This window comes from Marmota marmota, unplaced genomic scaffold, assembly GCF_001458135.2.
Source record: "Marmota marmota marmota unplaced genomic scaffold, marMar, whole genome shotgun sequence".
Lineage (NCBI taxonomy): Eukaryota > Metazoa > Chordata > Mammalia > Rodentia > Sciuridae > Marmota > Marmota marmota.
The window spans coordinates 170,097-189,410 of NW_026000242.1; the positions used below are offsets into that span (position 1 = coordinate 170,097).

At 35.1% G+C, this 19,314-nt stretch overlaps 1 pseudogene; it reads right to left on the reverse strand.

Annotated features, from left to right (window-relative positions):
* Positions 1-1,620: 1,620 nt before the first annotated feature.
* Positions 1,621-2,555, reverse strand: LOC107145953 (annotated as a pseudogene).
* Between the last annotated feature and the right edge of the window lie 16,759 nt (positions 2,556-19,314).

The window sequence follows — 19,314 nt, forward strand, 5'->3', positions numbered from 1 at the left end:
GACCTATTGAGACTAGCTGATGGGGATGAACATCACTCAGGAAGACTAACTCAACTCTTTCTGGTGGCTGTTTTCAAAAGTTTCAAGAGAAGCTTAAAAGGGCAAAGGAAGAAAAGAAAATTCATTGGTTGGAAGTCTCCTACATGATTCCCCAAAACAAGTAATTTTTATTAATTAATAGTGAGTTTAAATAGGATTTATTTGATTTTTAACTATTCTTTGAGGTTAAATAAAACATAACTGCATTAGCTAAAAATGTTATTTCTCAATCTGAGAATCCACACAAGGGCTTGGAATATCAGACACTAACTTTTTGGGCTATAGAGTAATGTTCACAGAATTGTCAGAAAAATAGAGGCAGTAGCATAGTCAAAAATGGTCAAGAAAGGAATGTTGCATGGACATATGTCTAAATGTACACAATATATTGTCTTTTTTGTCAATTTCTTTTATTATATTGTTATCTTCTGAATAGGAATGATTCCATAACACATTATGTGCTCAATATTTCTTAATATAGTTGTATACACTTTGTAAAAACTAGAGGTTATATTTTGTATATTCCAAATAGTTAAAACAGTTTATTTTAGATCACAATTTCAGAAATGTTTTCCAATATATTAGTTAAAAAGGTCAGGTACAGAAATATTGAGAATATCAAAGGATGATGACCATCTGCGTTTATTCCTTGATTTTAAGGTAAATGAGTTTTGCCTATAAAGATCCATTTTATACATTTTCCAAATGTATAAAACATTAATAACCATGTGGAGGACTTCGAAGAACTTTTCAAATATTTAGAGGTGTTACAAATTATTCAGGACAGATAGACTCTGGGATTTCCCAGTGAGCTGTGGTCCTCAATGTGTCTGATCCTCTGAATCCAGTTCTACTGAAGCCGACAGTTATCAGTGATGAGTTCTGCTTCCTTGAATGTTGAAGTATAATATTAGAGAAGCATGCAGAGACAAACATATAGAGCAGATTTTATTTAAAAAGTAGTAACAGACTTCTTCCAGAAGGGAAAAGAGGGCCATAGCTGGTATCCCGGTTATCCCAAGAAGCAACTGCATCCTGCCCCTATTATACTTTTTAGACTTTCTGTCATCTTTCCACTTATCTCTGTCCTTCCTGAATAGGCCCAGGAGATGCCAATGGGAGCTGAGCAACTGGTAGATGCCAAAAGGTGAGAAGCAGATGGGCAGAGGGAAGGGCCAAATGGAGTGACCCAGACAGGAAGCCTCCCAGGAGGCATTAACAACATTTACAACTCCCTATGGTGAGGGGCATTTCCTGAGACAGGTTACCTTAGCAATAGGCTGGAGCAGGGGCAGGTGGAGGAAGGGCTCTGGCGGTATTAACATTTCCATCTCCCAGGCGTGGTATCCAGCTTCCCAGACCCAAATCGGCCTCCATTTTATCAAGCCAACCCAATTACCTATCTACACTGACTACCTGTCTTTAATTCTGGCTTTACTACACTTGGCACTTTATTTTTCTTCTCAAATAATTAAACACCAGCAATAATTTATGACTTGTGGACATTTGTTCTTTTTTCAGAATTGTTTCCTCACTAAATCTGTACAAATTATAAATGTTTCCTAAAGCAAAATAGCCTCTTTCACAAACTTCTCTTTTCAAGAAGTTTTCTTAGGGTCACTTTGACATCCTCATTCCTCAGGCTGTAGATCACAGGGTTCAGCATGGGCACAACAGTTGTATAAAACACAAATGATACTTTCCCTTGGTTCTTGAAGCTGACTGATGATGGCTGCATATACATGAATTCCAGGGAACCAAAGAAGAGAGCAATAGCTGAGATGTGGGAGCTGCAGGTGTTGAAGGCTTTGGCTCTGCCCTCAGTGGAGCGAATACGTAGGATGCTGGCTATGATGAAGATGTAGGAGCTGAGGATGAACAGGGTTGGGACAAAGATATTAAACACACTTAAACACAAAAGAACTACCTCATTTATAAATGTATTGGAGCAAGAGAGCTCCAAGAGTGGAAAAAGATCACAGAGGTAATGGTTTATTATAGCATTCTTACAGAAAAGCACTCTCAGCATGCAGGCTGTGTAAGCTGTGGAACCAATCAGGTCCACGCTATACACCCCACCACCATCCAGGAACAGATTTGATTAGACATGGTTACATTGTAAAGCAAGGGGTTACAGATGGCAACATAGCAGTCATATGCCATTACAGGCAATATGTGACACTCTGCAATAACAAAAATAAGTTAGAAGTAGAGCTGAGTCATGCATTCAGGGTAGGAGATGTGTTTTTCTCTGTCACAAAGTTCATCAGCATTTTAGGGGTTATCACAGTAGAATGGCAAAGGTCAATGAAGGAGAGACTGCTGAGCAGGTAGTACATGGGGGTTTGCGGGTGAGAGCTGGGCCCAGTCAGTGTGATCATGCTCAGGTTCCCCGCCACTGTGAGCACATAGATTATAAAGAAGAGGAGGAAGAGGGGCAGCTGGAGCTCTGGTTTGTCTTTTAATCCAGCCAGGATGAACTCAGTCACTGTAGAATGATTTCCTTCTGCCATTTTCTTATGAAAATTCTAAATAGGAAAAAAAAATAAAAATTTTGAAATAAGTATGTATTGTCCAATCACACCAGGGAGTCTGAAGTAGAATCCAAATCTTTTCACACAGAGAATCTCCATTTCACTTGTTCTCTATTGTCAACTGTCAATGATGTTATGATCACAGGAATATGTGAGATGTAAATAAGTATAAGATGAATCTTTTCCTATGTGTGCTCTCTGCTTTAATATTTTATATTAGTATTATCCAGTCCCTGAAGTCCCACAGAACTGTTCTGAAAACTTTGAGTTATCCAAGTAGTTTTCGTGTTTTATATGTAATCTTCTCAAGTGAAAAAAAAGTACCTCTTTATGGTAAAATAACAATAGCATTTAAAAAAATCCCACAGAAATATTGCACATAATTATGAAAGACTGAAAGTCTTTCTTCCTAAGATAATGAACAAGGCAAGATACCCACTCTCTGTGCTTTTATTCAATATCACACTAGAGGTCTGGCAAAGATTATAAGGAAAGTAAATTATAAGAAAACTTAGATTAGAACCACTATCTTCATTTATAAGTATCATAATATTGTATATAGAAAGTCCTAAAAATATCTATAAAATGAACTGTTAGAACTAATTCAAAAGTGAAGCAAAGTAGTAGAATAAAAGATCAACGAACTCACTCTGTTTTTCTACACACTTGCATTGAGCAATCAAAAATCCACTTACAGAATCAAAATGAATGAACAAAACCCTTACAATGCCTGAGTTGAAAGGGTAAGCAAGGAAGCATTTGCAATGATTTCATTCGGCAGGGGACAGGGAAATGATGAGGGAATTTGTGTTCACACGGGGGTGTGGCTCTTACTATGAGGACTGGGAGAGGCAGATAAACAGCCACATGCAACTCTATAAATAGAAGAAGATTTCAAAATGTAAAAATAAAATTGTGGGATGAAAACATACCTCTTCTTCTTCCCAGATAGTTTGATGTTGCCTATTTGTTCTTCTCAGTTTCTCTAGAGGGAAAATTACATGTGTGAGGAGATGATAGACCAAAGGTATTTTTTTGAGTCACTAATCCTGCTCTCTGCTAAAACTCATGCCCAAGGACACTTGGATTTCTGCAAAATTTGGCTGATGCAATGATTTCCTATGCTGTGTATAGACAATAGAGTCTAATTAGGAGCAACCATTGATAATGATCTACCATTGGAACCTCATCCCTCAAGTTGTCAAATCTGGGGAAAAACTACAGTTTTATATGTCTTGTTCCACACTTGTTCTCAAGTGTTTAATGTTGTCAATGTTCTTATTTGATTATGGATGAAAAGGGAGCATGTGAGAGATATTGTTAGAGTTCTACTGAATTTCATGCCATGATATTTAAAAATAAAAATTTCTGGAAACTTTTGAGACATACACTGAAGGAATTGTTTAAAGAGACTTTTTTTTTTTTTTTTTTTTGCAAAGGAAAGGAATATTATTTAATCAGGGAAAGAAACCAATTTTGTAAGACTTGAAATTGTTTTACTTGACCTCTATTCTCTGTATTTGATATGATACATTCATAAGACAGTAGCTTTTATAATTTTTTTTATTTGAATGTGAATAAAAGCTAAAATTTTCACTGAACTTTTATGCTCAAATATATTTGATACTGAAAATGACCAGTGAGGAATACCTAACAAGATTAAAAAAGAGAGATGAGGACATTTTTCCTTATAAAGTAAAAGAGAAATATGGAACAACAATTAAAACATATATGGTACAGACTTTATTCTCAATCTAAAATGATGGGAAGTCAAATTGTATTTTATGTTTTTACCAAATATCCACTAAATATTATATAATTTTGAGAAAATAATTGCAGTTAGTTTTCAGAATTAAATTTACCTGGAATATTTTGAATTTATTCTTGAATACAGACCTTTATTCTGGTGTTTTGCTAAAGTCTACCATTTAATATTTTAAAGGGCAAAAACCTAATATCATAATTTATAGCCACATGAAAAATGTTGCTCATTAATAAAGGTATAACCTCAGAACTAAAAATAGAATGAAAAACAATACACAAGTTTTGTTCTCAAGAATTTGATTATTTTCATAAGTGTAATCCACATCAATCATTAATAGTAAATAATACCAGTGGCCGCATCATTACATTAAGGGTCATGAAACAGAGGTGCACCTAATCATGACCTGGACTGGTGACAAATGCATGAGAATTAAGGTGTTGTCTTTGTCATTGACGTGTGTTACTATAGCTCTGAAGTGTAGCTTGAGGTCAGGTATTGTGATGGTTCCAGTATTTTTGTTTGTTTATTTTTGCTTAGAAAATTCTTTGTATATTCTGAATATTTAAATGAATTTCAGGACTAAAAGTTTTTTTTTTCTAATTCTATGAAAAACATCATTAGTATTTTGATGGGCTTTGCATTGAATCCGTATAGAGATTTTGGTAAAACGACCATTTAAACAATATTAATTCTGCCTGTTAATTAAAATGGGAGGTCTTTCATCTTCTAATGTCTTCTTCAAGTTTTTCTTCAGAGTTGTATAATTTTCCTTGTAGAGATCTTTTACATACTTTATATATTTCATTTTAATTAAAGTTACTTATTTCTCATAAAATTCCCCACAATTAACTTGAATAGGTCATAGAACCAAATATGATAATATATAATAATATGATATGATATGATAATATATAATAATATTTAAACAAAACATGAAAATATATAATATTGATATATATATCAAATATGATAATATATAATATTTAAAAAATGAATTAAATCCTTATGCCCTTGAATTTGATGATTGGTTCTTAGATAAGATGCCAAAACCAGAGAATATAATAGAAAAAAGTATAAATTTAACATCACAAAAATAAAAATATTTTTTGCCTTAATGTATACCATTCAGAAAGTAAAAAAACAACAGAAGTTATTAAATAAAACAAATTTAAATAACATAACTAAGGAATCAATTGTACTCAGGATAGAAAAAATTCTTAAAACTGAACAATTAAAAGGACAAACAGCCAAATTGAAAGTAGGTCAGAGGATTTGAATAAATAATTTTCTAATTCAGGTACACAGGTGACCAATAAGCACCTGAAAATATGTTTATTATCATCCTTTATTCTGTGAATTTGAGTCAAAACCACAGAGAGATAATGCTGCATATCCAGCCAGATAGCTGACAAGAATGTGAAAAATGTGACCCCTCGTCCATTGCTCATGGGATTGCACAATGGCACAAACCATTATGAAATGAGTTTGATGTTTTTCAAGTTATTAAAGAGTTACCTTTGGCCTGGAAGTTTCACTGTTGAGCACATATTTACAGACTGTAAACATACATCCACACAAAACCTTAGACATAGATGTTCAGAGCAGCTTTATTTATTAGATCCAAAGAATAGAGGTCACACAAATGCCCATCCACTGATGAATGGACAAGCAAAATGTAGAATAGCCATACAATGGAGCATTATTCTGTAGTAGTAGAAATGAGTGCTGAGATATTGCCATGTCATGAGCCGACCTGAAACAAGTGAAAGAAACCAGACACAAAAGGCCGTATGTAGTGTGATTCCATTTATACCAGGTTTATACAAACACGGACTATATCTTTTCTAATTGAGATCTCAGTCTTGTGGTTGTATGCAATATGGGGATTCATTGTGTTGTATTCTCATGTGTCCATAGGAAGGCTGTGTCAGGTTCATTCCACTGTCCAGAATTGACCAATATATAGAGACAGAGAGTAGCTTAGTGTCTGCCAAGGCCATTTGAAGGAGATGATGGATGGGACTGCTAATGGGTACTGAGAATTGTTTGAGGTTTGATGAGCATATTCTACAAGTGGAGCATGTAGTTGTACAACTATGTGGACATAATAAAAATCACTGCATATACAGTTGAAAACAGTGAACTTTACAATATGCCAGGGTCATTTCAATAAATGTGTTATAAAAATTATAACCATAATAAAACAATAACGACTCCATGCAGAACACAAAAAGCATCCCATCACATCCTACTCATTCCTCACCATCCTGTAAGCTCTCCCAATCTAGGTTCTGGGTTATGCCTTCTGTATGTCTGAATTTATGCTAAATATTCTTATTATGTTTTCTCCCACACAGTGTAGCATTTCTCTCTCCTTCCAAAAACAAATGAAAATATGCTATATTGACTGAGAAATGATATCTTTTCCTAGCATAAACTACTTTTTCTAATACATAGACAAGAAAAGCCTAGCACTTTCTAGCTATTGACTATTAAGTTTCAGACACAAGGCAGATTCATGGTCGATTTAACATGTCCCTTTGTCTTTGTTAGAGAAAAAAAAATCAAGTACAAAATAATAAGAACAAATGTAATAGAAGAAAACTAACTCACATTATAATTAAGGAAATTATCTGAAATACAAAGATTAAGTGAGGTACCAGGAATTCGCTTTCTGATGTCTCCTCTCTTCAGAATCATCAGTGGCCACCTCCTGCAGAGGACAATAATTCCCAATTCTGGCCCAATTCTATACTAGAAAAGCTAATTAATGTTGTGAGTAAGAAAATGTGAAAATGTGAACTCATGATTGAGTCAAACTGTTTCTGACTCTATAAACTCAGAACGAAAGGTTTCAGACTGATTTTTTTTATCAGTTCTTTTTAGTTACACATGACAGTAGAATCCATTTTGATAAAATTATACAACAAGGAATATATTCTATTCTAATTAGGACCCCATTGTTGTAGCTGTACATGATGGTGGGATTCACTTAGGTATTATGTTAGATTGATTCTATGGTCTTTTCTATTTCTATCCCTCTCTTTTTTCTCTCATTCCCCTTTGTCTAATCTATTGAAATTCTCTTCTTGCCCTCCCTTTACCTTTTTTTGTGGTTTAGCTTCCACATATCAACAAAAACATTTTACCTTTGTGTTTTAGGAATGATTTACTTCACTTAGCATGTGGTCTCCAGATCCATTCATTTACTGGCAAAGATCATAAAGTCATTTTTTATAGCTGAGTGTTATTCCATTTGTATATATACACCACAATTTATTTATCCATTTATGTGTTGAAGGGCACCTAGGCTGGTTCTATAGCTTGGCTACTTTGAATTGAAATTCTAAAAACTGATGTGGCTGTGTCACTGTAGTATGCTGATCTTAAGTCCTTTGTGTATAAACTGAGGAGTGGAATAACTGGGTCAAATGGTAGCTCTTTTTGAAGTTTTCTAAGGAATTTTCATATGGCTTTCCAATTTGCAGTCCCACCAGCAATGCATTACTATACATTTTTTCCTACATCCTCACAAACATTTTCTTGTTACTTGTTCTTGATAATTGCCATTCTGACTGGAATGAGAGGGAATTTCAGTGTAGTTTTAATTTACATTCCTCTAATTGCTATAAATGTTAAATTTTTTATATATTTTTTGACTGATTGTATGTCTTCTTCATTGAAGTGTCTGTTTAGGCCCTTTGCCTATTCATTGATTGGGCTATATGTTTTCTTGGTGTTGAGTATTTTGAGCTCTTTGTGTATCCTGGAGATTAATGCTCTATCTGAGGAGCAAGTAGTAAAGATATTCTGGTTTTGCTATCAGGGTGATACTTTCTTCATAGAATGAGTTTGGAAGGGTTCCATCCTTTTCTATTTTGTGGAATAATTTGAGGAGTATTGGTGTAAATTCTTCTTTAAAGGTCTGGTGAAACTCAGCTAAGATTCCATCTGCTCCTGGGCCTTTCTCTATTGGTAGGTTTTTGATGGCATCTTCAATTTCATTGCTTTAAATTGATGTGTTCAAATTTTCTATGTGTTCGTCTTTCAATTTGGGTAGGTCATATGTCTCTAGAAATTTGCCAATATTATATACTTCTCTATTTTATTGGAATATAGATTTTCAAAAGAGTTTTTGATTATTGTCTGAATTTTAATCATGCCCATGGTGATATTTCCTTTTTAATTATGAATTTTAATGGTTTGAGTTTTTCTCTCATTTTCTTTATTAGCTTGGCTAAGGGTTTATCCACTTTTTATTTTATTTTTTCAAAGAGATTACTTTTTGTTTCACCTATTTTTAATTTTTTCTGTTTCAATTTCATTGATTTTGGCTCTGATTCTAATTATTTCTAGTCTTCTACTGCTTTTAGATTTGATTTGTTCTTCTTTTCTACAGTTTTTAGATGTAATGTTAGTTTATTTATTTGGTGACTTTCTATTCTTTTAAAGAATGTTCTCAGTGCAATGAATTTTCCTCTTAGAAATGCTTTCATATTGTTCCTAGAGATTTTGATAAGTTGCTTCACGATTCTCTTTTATCTCTAAGTGTTTTTTATTTCATCCTTATTTCTTCTTCTATCCATTGGTCATTCAATAACATATTATTTAATCTCTATATAAGTAGCATATTATTTAGAATATCTTCTATTTTTATTTTATCTTTGGTTTCTAATTTCATTCCATTATGATCTGATAGAATGTAAGGTATTCTCTCTCTCTCTCTCTCTCTCTCTCATATTTGCTAGGAGTTGCTTTGTGCCCTAAGATATGGTCTATTTTAGAGAATGACCAATGTGTTGCTGAGAAGAAAATATATTCAGTCTTTGATGAATTAAATATTCTATTCATCTGTTAGTCTAAATTATTAATTTTATTTTTTAATTCTGTAGTTTCTTCATTCAGTTTTTATTTGGAGGATCTATCTAGTGATGAGAGAGGCATGTTAAAGTCACCCATTTTTATTGTGTTGTGGTCTATTTGATTCTTGAATTTGAAAAGGGTTTGTTTGATGTATATAGGTGCTCCACTATATTTTGTCCCAAACAAATATCTTCCAAATATTTATGTTTTGGGCATAAATATTTATAATTGTTATGTCTTATTGATGTATAATACCCTTAAGCAGTATGAAATGACACTTTTGGTCCCTTCTGCCTTCTAATTAACTTTGGCTTGAAGTTCACTTTATCTTCTATGAGGATAGAGAATCCTGCTTGTTTACATAATCCATGTGAGTGATATGTTTTTCCCGTCCTTTGACCTTCAGTCTATGGATGTCTTTGCCCACAAGATAAGTCTCTTGGAGACAGCATATTTTTGGGTCTTGATTTTTATCCCAATCTGCCAGTCTGTGTTTTTTGATTGATCAATTTAGTCCATTTACACTCAATAGTATTATTGAGATATTTTTTCATATTGTTTTTGTGTCCCTCTATGTTACTGGGAACTCACAGATTGGTGAGCAATGATATCAACAATATATGTAAACAATACATATCAGTGGACCTGGTCCTTAGTTCCTATTTTGATATCTAGTGTTAACTGATGCCATATGGAGGGATAGTGCAATCAGCAATTTCCATTAGTAAAAAACAGTATATAATCATGTATTATGACTGGCTTAAAATTTAAAAAAATAGATGTTGTCTCTGCCTTCTCCTGTATTATTGCTGTGATGTTGGTGAGAGGGATAGATGTTACAGGCTCCGTAGTATTAAGAAGTGTTAAGGATAAGTTGAGTATGTGTAAGGAAGAGATAAGAGGATAGAAAAGTGTTTGCAACATCAAAGGATGTACTGGTAACATAGGATATGTTGTTAGTTTGAAAGGGGACATAAAAGTAGAATATAAAGGAGAGGGAGAATGGGCTTTGGGTGTCAGGAGTAGAGAAAAGAGGGAGACAGGGAGACAGAGTAGTGATAAAAATGATACAAAACAAAATAAAAATAAGCTAACAGAAATTCTAACCCTCAAAATATAGAAAATGGGAAAATAACACCTTCAAAAAAAGACTGCAATGAAAAGAAGAAAGAAAGAAAGATAAATATGAATATGTGCAGGAATTCTTGAATCAGTCAGTACACATTCAAATAAAACAAAAATCCAATATAAAAAGCCAAATTTAAAAAGCAAAACAGAACTACTACCACAACAAATAAGCAACAACAAAACGAACAAAAAAAGAAAAATCCTGATGAGATGTTAAGATATTCGTGTATTGCATCCACTATGGTGAACAAAATAGTAAGTGTATGTGTTCACTGTTTATATCCATCTGGTTTTCTTTTTGATTCTTCTTGTGGTATGATCTAAGCTTGGGAGTATAGGCCCTATGTTATGCATCCTTCCTTTTATTGTGTTGCTCACCATGTTGAAGATTTAGGTTTAAGACTTCCCAATTCCCCTTCCTGGGAGATTAGTGTGGGCAGGCCTGGCTGCAAGACTTGAGGCAAAGTGGCAATTAGGGAAAGCTGGGTTATGGGTGGGTGGCAAACTGCTTAGCCACGGCTAGGTGGCAGGTTAATCAGGGCTGGGCACCGGGACCTGAAAACTGGCTACTAAGCTATATGCTGTACTGTGCACGTCTGGCTGCAAAGCTGCTATGGGCAAGTTTGGGCCTGGCCATGTCAGGGCCCAGTTGATCTATACTGGGAGGGTCAGTACCGGGTGCCAGGACCTGTGGGCTGACTGCAAAGCTGCATGCTGGACATGTGTGCTGGTGAGAAGTTCTGGTGGGAAGAAGCATCCTGTCATGCAGGGTTATGGGCTGGAGACTAAGCTGTGGGCATAACTGGCTGAGTGGTGGATGTCAGACTAGGGAGGGAGCTGGGGACCATTCTGGTGCATGAACCTGGGGTGCTGGCCCGGGAGGGTCCCAGGAAGCTGGTGGGTGCCAGAGCAGCTGGCTGGACAAGCTGAGAGCAAAATGTGCTCCCACTCTCTCTTCCAACCTTCTGACCAGGCCATCAGTCCCCACCAGCCACAGGACTCATGCATGGAGCTGGGAAGAGCTCAACTCTCTTGAGCCTCCCTTACCTGTGTTCCCTTGGGCAAAATGTCCTAGTTTCTACTTTCCACAGGTGTGCTAGGCTCTGATAAGCCAATACAGACCTAACTGCAAACTTAGGGATCTGGGTTTCCATTTTCTGTAGGCTACACCCCTCTGCAGTTCTAATATGGCTCCTGGATGGGCTCTCCAAGGCTAATTCCTCTTGATGTTGGTGGAGGCAGTTATAAACAGACTCCTGTGCTCTCATTTACTTTGGGGCTCACAGTACAGATCTCAATTTCTGAGTAGTTCGTTTACATTTTATGACTCAATTGCCATGATTTCCTCTTCCAACTTCCTCATAATCCTACCCAAGGCACTCACAAAAGTAATGTCATTTTTATCTAGAGTGTTGAGACATAAGAGCTGTCATAACCATGTATAGGTGGAAGCTCCCTCAGGATTTACTTTCATTAGGAATGATCTTTTGGGATATAAGACCAATTAAAATTTCCTTTTTTGATTTTTTTGTATGAAACTCTCATTAGTTCCCTTGTATATAATAGTCTCTCTGGGTTGAAGAAGTAGCAATGATTAGTTTAAGGTCTAGAAGTCAACACCTCATAGATATGGTTCTAGGAGGTCTTGACAACAGCTTCCCATCTGAACACAATTTCTGAAATATTTAAAACCATGATTTTAATCCTCTTCTACTTATTCAAGGCTTGGACAAATAGCTAATCAGTTGTAATTATTAGTGAAAGTTGCTCTTTTAGATCTGTGTCATTTTGAAGGTACTTTATGAAATAATCTCAGTGAAGGGGTTGAAGATGAAAGGTGTTGACCCAAACAATTTAGGAAATGAGTAGAAATAACAAAATTAGAAACAAAATAAATTGTCTAATTTTGTGCTGTATTTGATAAAGTTGTTATAATTTTGATGTGAGGAATCCCCCAAAAACTCATGTGTGAGATAATGCAGGATAGTGAGATAATGTTCAAAGGCGAAACAATTAGACTATGAGCATGATAATCCAATCAGGATAGTAAGTATAGGCAAGTAGGGTGTGGCTGGAGGAAGAAAGTCACTGGGGACATGACCTCAGGTTTTATGTTTTGTCCCTGGGGATCAGAACTATTTCTCTCTCTCTCTCTCACTCTCTCTGTCTCTCTCTCTCTCTCTCTCTCTCTCTCTCTCTCTCTCTCTCTCTCTCTTTTCTGGCTATCATGACTGAGCAGCTGTTCTCTGCCATGCCCTTCTGCCTTATAAGATGTTCTGCATCATATTTGACCAAGAGTTACTGTCCCCAATGAAGAAGGGCTGCGTCTCTAAAACCATGAGCCAAAATAAATTTTTCCTCCACTAAGTTGTTCTTTCCTGGTATTTTGATCACAATGACACAAAGTTGACTAACACACAGGTTTTTCTCATAAGGGTACTGGTCAACAATTATGAAACCATTATAACTGCATACTAGGAATAAACAAATAGGAAAGTGTTCAGTGGATAATGACAAGCAGAGGGTTACAGATGAGCGATGGAGGATTTCTAGAGTGAACCATATGGTACTGTAAGAGAGTAGGAAACATTACTATGAACTGATGTTCAGCTCAAAGCAGACACAAATAGAGGCATAATGGTAGTATGTTCATGAATACAGGCTAGTATGTACTCATGTATCTCCTGGTTCTGTCAGCTGAAGGAATCAGAAGCAATGATACCCCAGTAGCAATGAGCACATTCAGCTTCCATGCTGTGCTGGGTTTTTAATACTGTTCTTCAAGTAAAGGTTGTTCAATAAAGGTAACTGAAACTCCTTGGAGAAATGGCTAATATTAAGCGTGGGCATGGAACTACAAAATCCTCAACACTATCAAAATCATCACTAACTAGTCTGAGACACTGTAACAGTCTAGCAGAGCCTAAAAAGAAATGAAAACTAATGAAATAAAGTGGGACTTCAGATAATAATGGTGTGTCAATAGTGGCTCCTTAGCTTTGACAAGTTCACCACTGTAATGTTGACAGTCGGAAAAATGGAGTGCAAGATATGGGAGAAATTTCTGTAAAAACCCTGCAGTCTTGGTATGCATTTTCAAATATTCTGAAATAAAAATTTAATGTCAATGTATGATTCCTGGTTTAATAACAAAGGAATGAAATAGAGAAAGAGAGGGAGGGAGGGAAGAAGGAAGAAAAAAGGGAGAGAAAAAAGGAAGGAGAGCAGTGAGGAGAAAAGAAAATATTCTTGGACAATCCTGTGCATAATTTTTTGTCTTCACATGTCTATATCTTTATATAATCAGCCCTTCTTTTGTTTCAGACTATAATCTCTTTTTAACTGAACTATTTTTCAGTTTTTCCATCTCTTGATTTCATGATTTTGCATCTGGGCCATGTCTAAAATTCACCAGTACTTCAAGTGCAGCAAGCCTGATAGGAATTTAGCAAATAAATAGCATCAGCTCAGGGGATGAGACTGAAAGTGCTCCATGGCTCACAGGACAACAGACGAACCTTCTCTGAAGGCATTGTCGTATTGGTATCACGTTGCTAATTATTACTGAAATATTTCTTTCCTATATATGCAAAGTTATAGATAATTATATTTTATGAAATACAGATGGAACTAATTCTAACTGATGACAGGAATCAGGTCCCTGAGAAATACTGGATTCATTCATTGAAATAAACTTTGTAATGTGATGGGGAAATCCCCTAGTATAAAATTAAATTTATTCCTTTATTTTTATTTTGCTTTATACTTCTCCACTAACAAAAAATCATATAATCATTCAGTAAAATACTATGTAGAAAACAACTAGAATGAGACTTGGGTTGTGACATGGCACATTGTAAGTCAAGGCCCACGCCTTTAGGCAGGTCAGTAAGAAAAAGCACAGAAAATAACTCAGAAAAGAGCGAGTGATGCAAGTCAGTGTGCAAATGAGTCAGAATGTGAATGGTAGGCCATGTGAACATTCATTATGTACTCAGAAATCAGAGACAGCTATGTGGACCTGTTAATATCAACTACAAATAGAAATGAAACTTCTACATGAATTGAGTAGAAGGACTGAATGGGGCGTGGAAAGGACTGCTGTGTATAGTTGGGATAGTGAGATAATTCTAGAGAGAATGAAATATTTTACTCAAGTGAGAGATGATATTATGCATGCAGGGCTTTCATGTGGATAGAATTACATCATACTTTGAAATTTATGTGGATTGGTTTAGACATGAAATTTAATGTGTTCTTCTCTTTTCACCTTTATTGATATAATTGACATACAAAAAGAAAAAAATCTAAACATTTGATGTTTATGCACAATTTTATAAGTTAGGACATATTCATGAAGGGATGATTTCATCACAACTTCAAGGTAATAAACGTATCTATCTCCTCCAAAGGATTCCTTGTATCCCTTTACTCATTTTGGAGCAGGTGCTACACGTGAATGTGCGCTATGTGGTAAAATCATTTAACCTGAGGTCTACCCCTTTATGATTCAAAGAATTCCAATTCCACACTATTTTCTGAAGTATACATGCTATATTGTGTAGCAAAATCTAAAACTTGTTCATCTTGTGTAACTATAATTTTGCACTAATTGAACAGTTCCTCTATCTACCCAGTAATTCTAGAATATTATCTAAATTTTTAAATATGATATACAATGATTTTACACTCGCCTGTGTCTACATAGCCAACCTCATGTCCATATATATTTTTCCTATTAATCATTATACTCCAGAATCACCAAGTTATCTGTATTTCTGCAAAACACACTATCAAACCTCAATGCCTTTGGATATACTGTTTCTACTCCACAATGCAATTAGTTCCTTTTTAACTGTCAAAATTTCCCTGCAGAGTGTCTGGTCTTACTGTCATATGAAGACACAGACTATGTTTCCTTTGTGTTCTTAGATAGTAAAATACATAACATTACACATTATATTATATTGTACTCGGTAAGGTGCTCAAGAACAGAAGTGGTGTTTCTGATTTCCACACAAGTACCTCTATGATATGCTAAAGGGTATCATAGGTACTTGAATGAAGATAAACTACACACGCCTTAGCAAATAAGCAATATGAATACATAAAGTGTATAGTCCAAAATATTACAAGTAATAAGTCATCTATATTGGACATTCTCTTTAATTTCTTTGATTTGTATATTCTTATGTTTATTATGGTTTATTTATGACAAATATTTTATGTTTAAAAATTTATTTTACAGACCATAAATTTCTTAATTTTAAATATTTTAGGTTCATCAATGTTCTGATATTCATGGTAAAATGGTTATTAAAATCAAGGGAATTAACATATTTATCTTTTGTCAGTTTCTTTGTGTATTTGTGTGTGTCTAGATAAAAAGATCTGAAATTGTTTTCTTGGCAAATTTCCTGTGTAAATACAATATTATTGACCATAGTCACCATGCTGCAGAAAGATCTCTAGTCTTATTCACCTGACATGACCTTTATCTCTTCATTTTCCCACCTCTGCTTAGCACTTCTCTACCCTGTTTCTATGAATCCATTTTTTTTAGGATCAGAATATAAGTAATGTCATATAGTGTTTTTATTTCTGGGTGTGACTACTTTCTTTCTTTTCCTTTTCCCTTGTCCCTCAGCTTCATTAAGTTGTAACTGATAAATAAAAGTATAGTTCTCTGGCAATGTTCAGAGTCAAAAGAACCAGTCTCACAAAGTTTGTATATGGACCTCTGTGCTTACCTCTGTGTTGTACTCACATGGACCTATTCTTAAACAGTGTACAAAAGGTTCAGGTTACAGAACTAGGGGTCAACCTTCCAGGTTCCTAATGCACAAGTTGTTCCACACACAGGACCAATCCAAATATCAGTGCAATTGTTTCCAAAACTAATTTGACAGGAAGAGCCATAGCCCACAGAGGGCAGACCTAGACTTATGATAATGTGTATGAAAGAATACCAACTTTCATAAAAAAAAAATACTCAAGAAGAGATAGGCAGTGTGAATAGTCCTGTATCTATTAAAGAAATTGAGTTTATAATAATAAATTTGCCACAAATCATAACCCCAATCCCCACTGTAGAAAAAAAAGCAATTTTACTGAACATTATCTTCTTCATCTAAGAAACAGAATTTAAAAGTTACAGAGTATCTTCACAAGAATTCACTGCAATTATATACTACCTGAGAATGTGTTTATATAAATGCAAAAGCTTCCTGCAAATGGGAGGAAATAGATAAGTGAACAGCCTACACAAGCACAGCCTTTGGTAAAAACAGAACCAAAGGACCTGAAAGCATAGTTCTGCATTTCTCAACAAATGGCATGACCTTATGGGACCAGCATAGTATTGTGTTTCATTGTTGGCTAAAATTTTACTACGTGGTATATGATTTTATAAATTATTTATCATAATAGGACTATCTGTTCTTCTGTCCTCTTAAAATGGGCCTTTTTCTGAACACACTTCCTCAGTAGGTAGAGGGCAGTAGAGAGCAGCCTGTGTCTAATGTTGACAAGAAAGACAACCTTCTCCTGCTGGGGACCACCCAAATAAGAAAGGGAATAATAAAGAGTGACTGAGTCTCCCTTTCCATCCATACCAAGAAGGTGAGTGGTCAGAGCAACAGAGAGTGAATCAGGTATCATGGAGGATGGATGCTCTGGGCCTTATTCTGAGTGCACAAATCAGATGACTACAAATGGAACTGATTTTAACCCAAGAACAGAAAGAGTCAAAATAAAGATATCATTACTGCATAACAATAAATGATATCACTAACTTAGAAGTAAAGTAAGTACTCTTTTCCTGACTTGAACATGTACCCGGAAAGAACAAAAATCCATGGTACTCATTATTAGTAAAGACTAAGAATTATTTTTTATTCATGATGAAGTAACTCAGCATCCTCTAAGAATCCAAGAGAGACAACACAACATAATAATCAATCTCAGGGTTTCTGCTCACCTGAGAGTCCAGGACATAGCATTGAAGTTTGCTTCTTGTAACAGGTTTGAAAATGATTTGGGGGGCAGGGGCATCTCATGGAATAGAGCATTTTGATCTCAAGGAAATAATAGAGCTGAGACTAGATGTGGCTACAGCCTTGGAGGTGGGTTGATAGAAAGCTCCCCATTTTAAAAATGTGAGGAAAAGCCTTAGAAACACAAAACAAGAGGCCACCAGCCAGCCTAATGTTTCTAGGCAGAGATGAAATAAAATCACCCACTATAATTTGTTCAAACTTTAAAAAAAAGTGTTAGAGTCTGTAAACAAGTCAGGATGGTGCCTGACAAAATGCCAGAGGGAGTGGTTTGTGAGTCAGCGAGCCATTAAGTGTGGAGATTCCTTATTGGTTGACTGCTGTATCTAGTTTATGTTAATGCCATTAAGTGTGGAGATTCCTTATTGGTTGACTGCTGTATCTAGTTTATGTTAATTAGATAAGCTGTGTGGAATGTATAAATACTGCTCCTGTCCTACAATAAATGGCTTCCACTCCTGCTGTATCAACGTACACAAGTTGTTCGTCACCCCCCCGGTTATTTTGCTGCAGCCGGACTGCGGCAAAAAGAATTTTTATTCTATTAGTTATTAGACCAGTGGTTACTCCTCTTAATAAGTAATTCAATCCCTCATTCTGCAGATTCCAATTTTACTTGAAACCTGAAAATGAGAAAAAAAATCTTGAACACAATAAGGTTCAAACCTTTATATTATTGTTTGTTGTTTTTTAAATATAGCAACAGAGGCCATAGCTTGCCTAAAGTCACTTGAGAAGCTATTTTTTTCTTGTGTCTTCTTCACTGAAAGTTAAATATCATTGAAAGGAAGTGGATCATTGTATCCAAAAATTGCAATATACCTGAATTTGAATATAAGCATGTCCCCATATAGATTTAGGCATTTAAAAATATGCCTCTGTCCAACTCAGTTAATTCCTGCTTTGTAGTAGCAACAGTTGAAGTTGACATATCTAAAACACAAAATGCAAATATTTAGTAATGTGCATATACATTCTTGCCAAGTTTCTATGAAAATATCAATTTTAGTGACTCAAATTGTCAACCAACACATCCAAAAGTATAAATAAGTGTTGTGAGAAAATAACCTGAGTCACCAAAGATTAAACAAAGGAGACAGGACTGGAAACCATTAGGGAAACCAGAGCCCCTCTGCTTCCTCTTGGAGAGAATAACCACGATGACCAGATTTACATCTAACCTCCCACAACACCTAGATGGCTGTGTTTCTCATCTAATAATGAAAATGGGACCATAAGGTCCAGCAATACATGCTGGACACATATCCAAAGAAATTGTCATCAGGATCTCAAAGAGAGACCTGCAGTTCTGTGTTCATGCAGCATTATTCTCCGTGGCTGAGAGAGGGAAACAACCAAATAGCTGGCAATAAATGAGTGGATATAGAAACTTTGCTATGGACATACCTTAGAATACTATTCAGCTTTAGAAAAGGAAAATTTACTGTGATTTACAAAAACAACCAATATGATCCTGCAATCTGTACACGTGGTAAAAATGGGAGTTCATAGCCCACTTGAATCAAATGTATGAAATATGATATGTCAAGAGCATTGTAATGTTTTGAGCAACCAATAAAAAAAAAGAAAATACAAAAATAAAACATGATTGGATCTTGAAGACTCTATGCTAAGGAAAATAAGTTTGCAAGAAAAAAAAGAAAAGAAAAAGAAAAATTCTGTATCATTCTATTCATAGGAAGCATCTAAAATAGTCAATATTATAGAAACAGAAAGTAGAATGGTCATTTCCAGGAGCTAGATGAACATCATTAGATAATTTTATGTAACAGATAAAACATTTTTGAAATATTGAACTTTATTCTGCAATCTTATTTTTTAACAAAACATGTTTTATCAGATTGCAATAATCACACTTATTCATAGCAATTAAAATTAAATTCATAGTCTAATCCATGCTTACAACTCA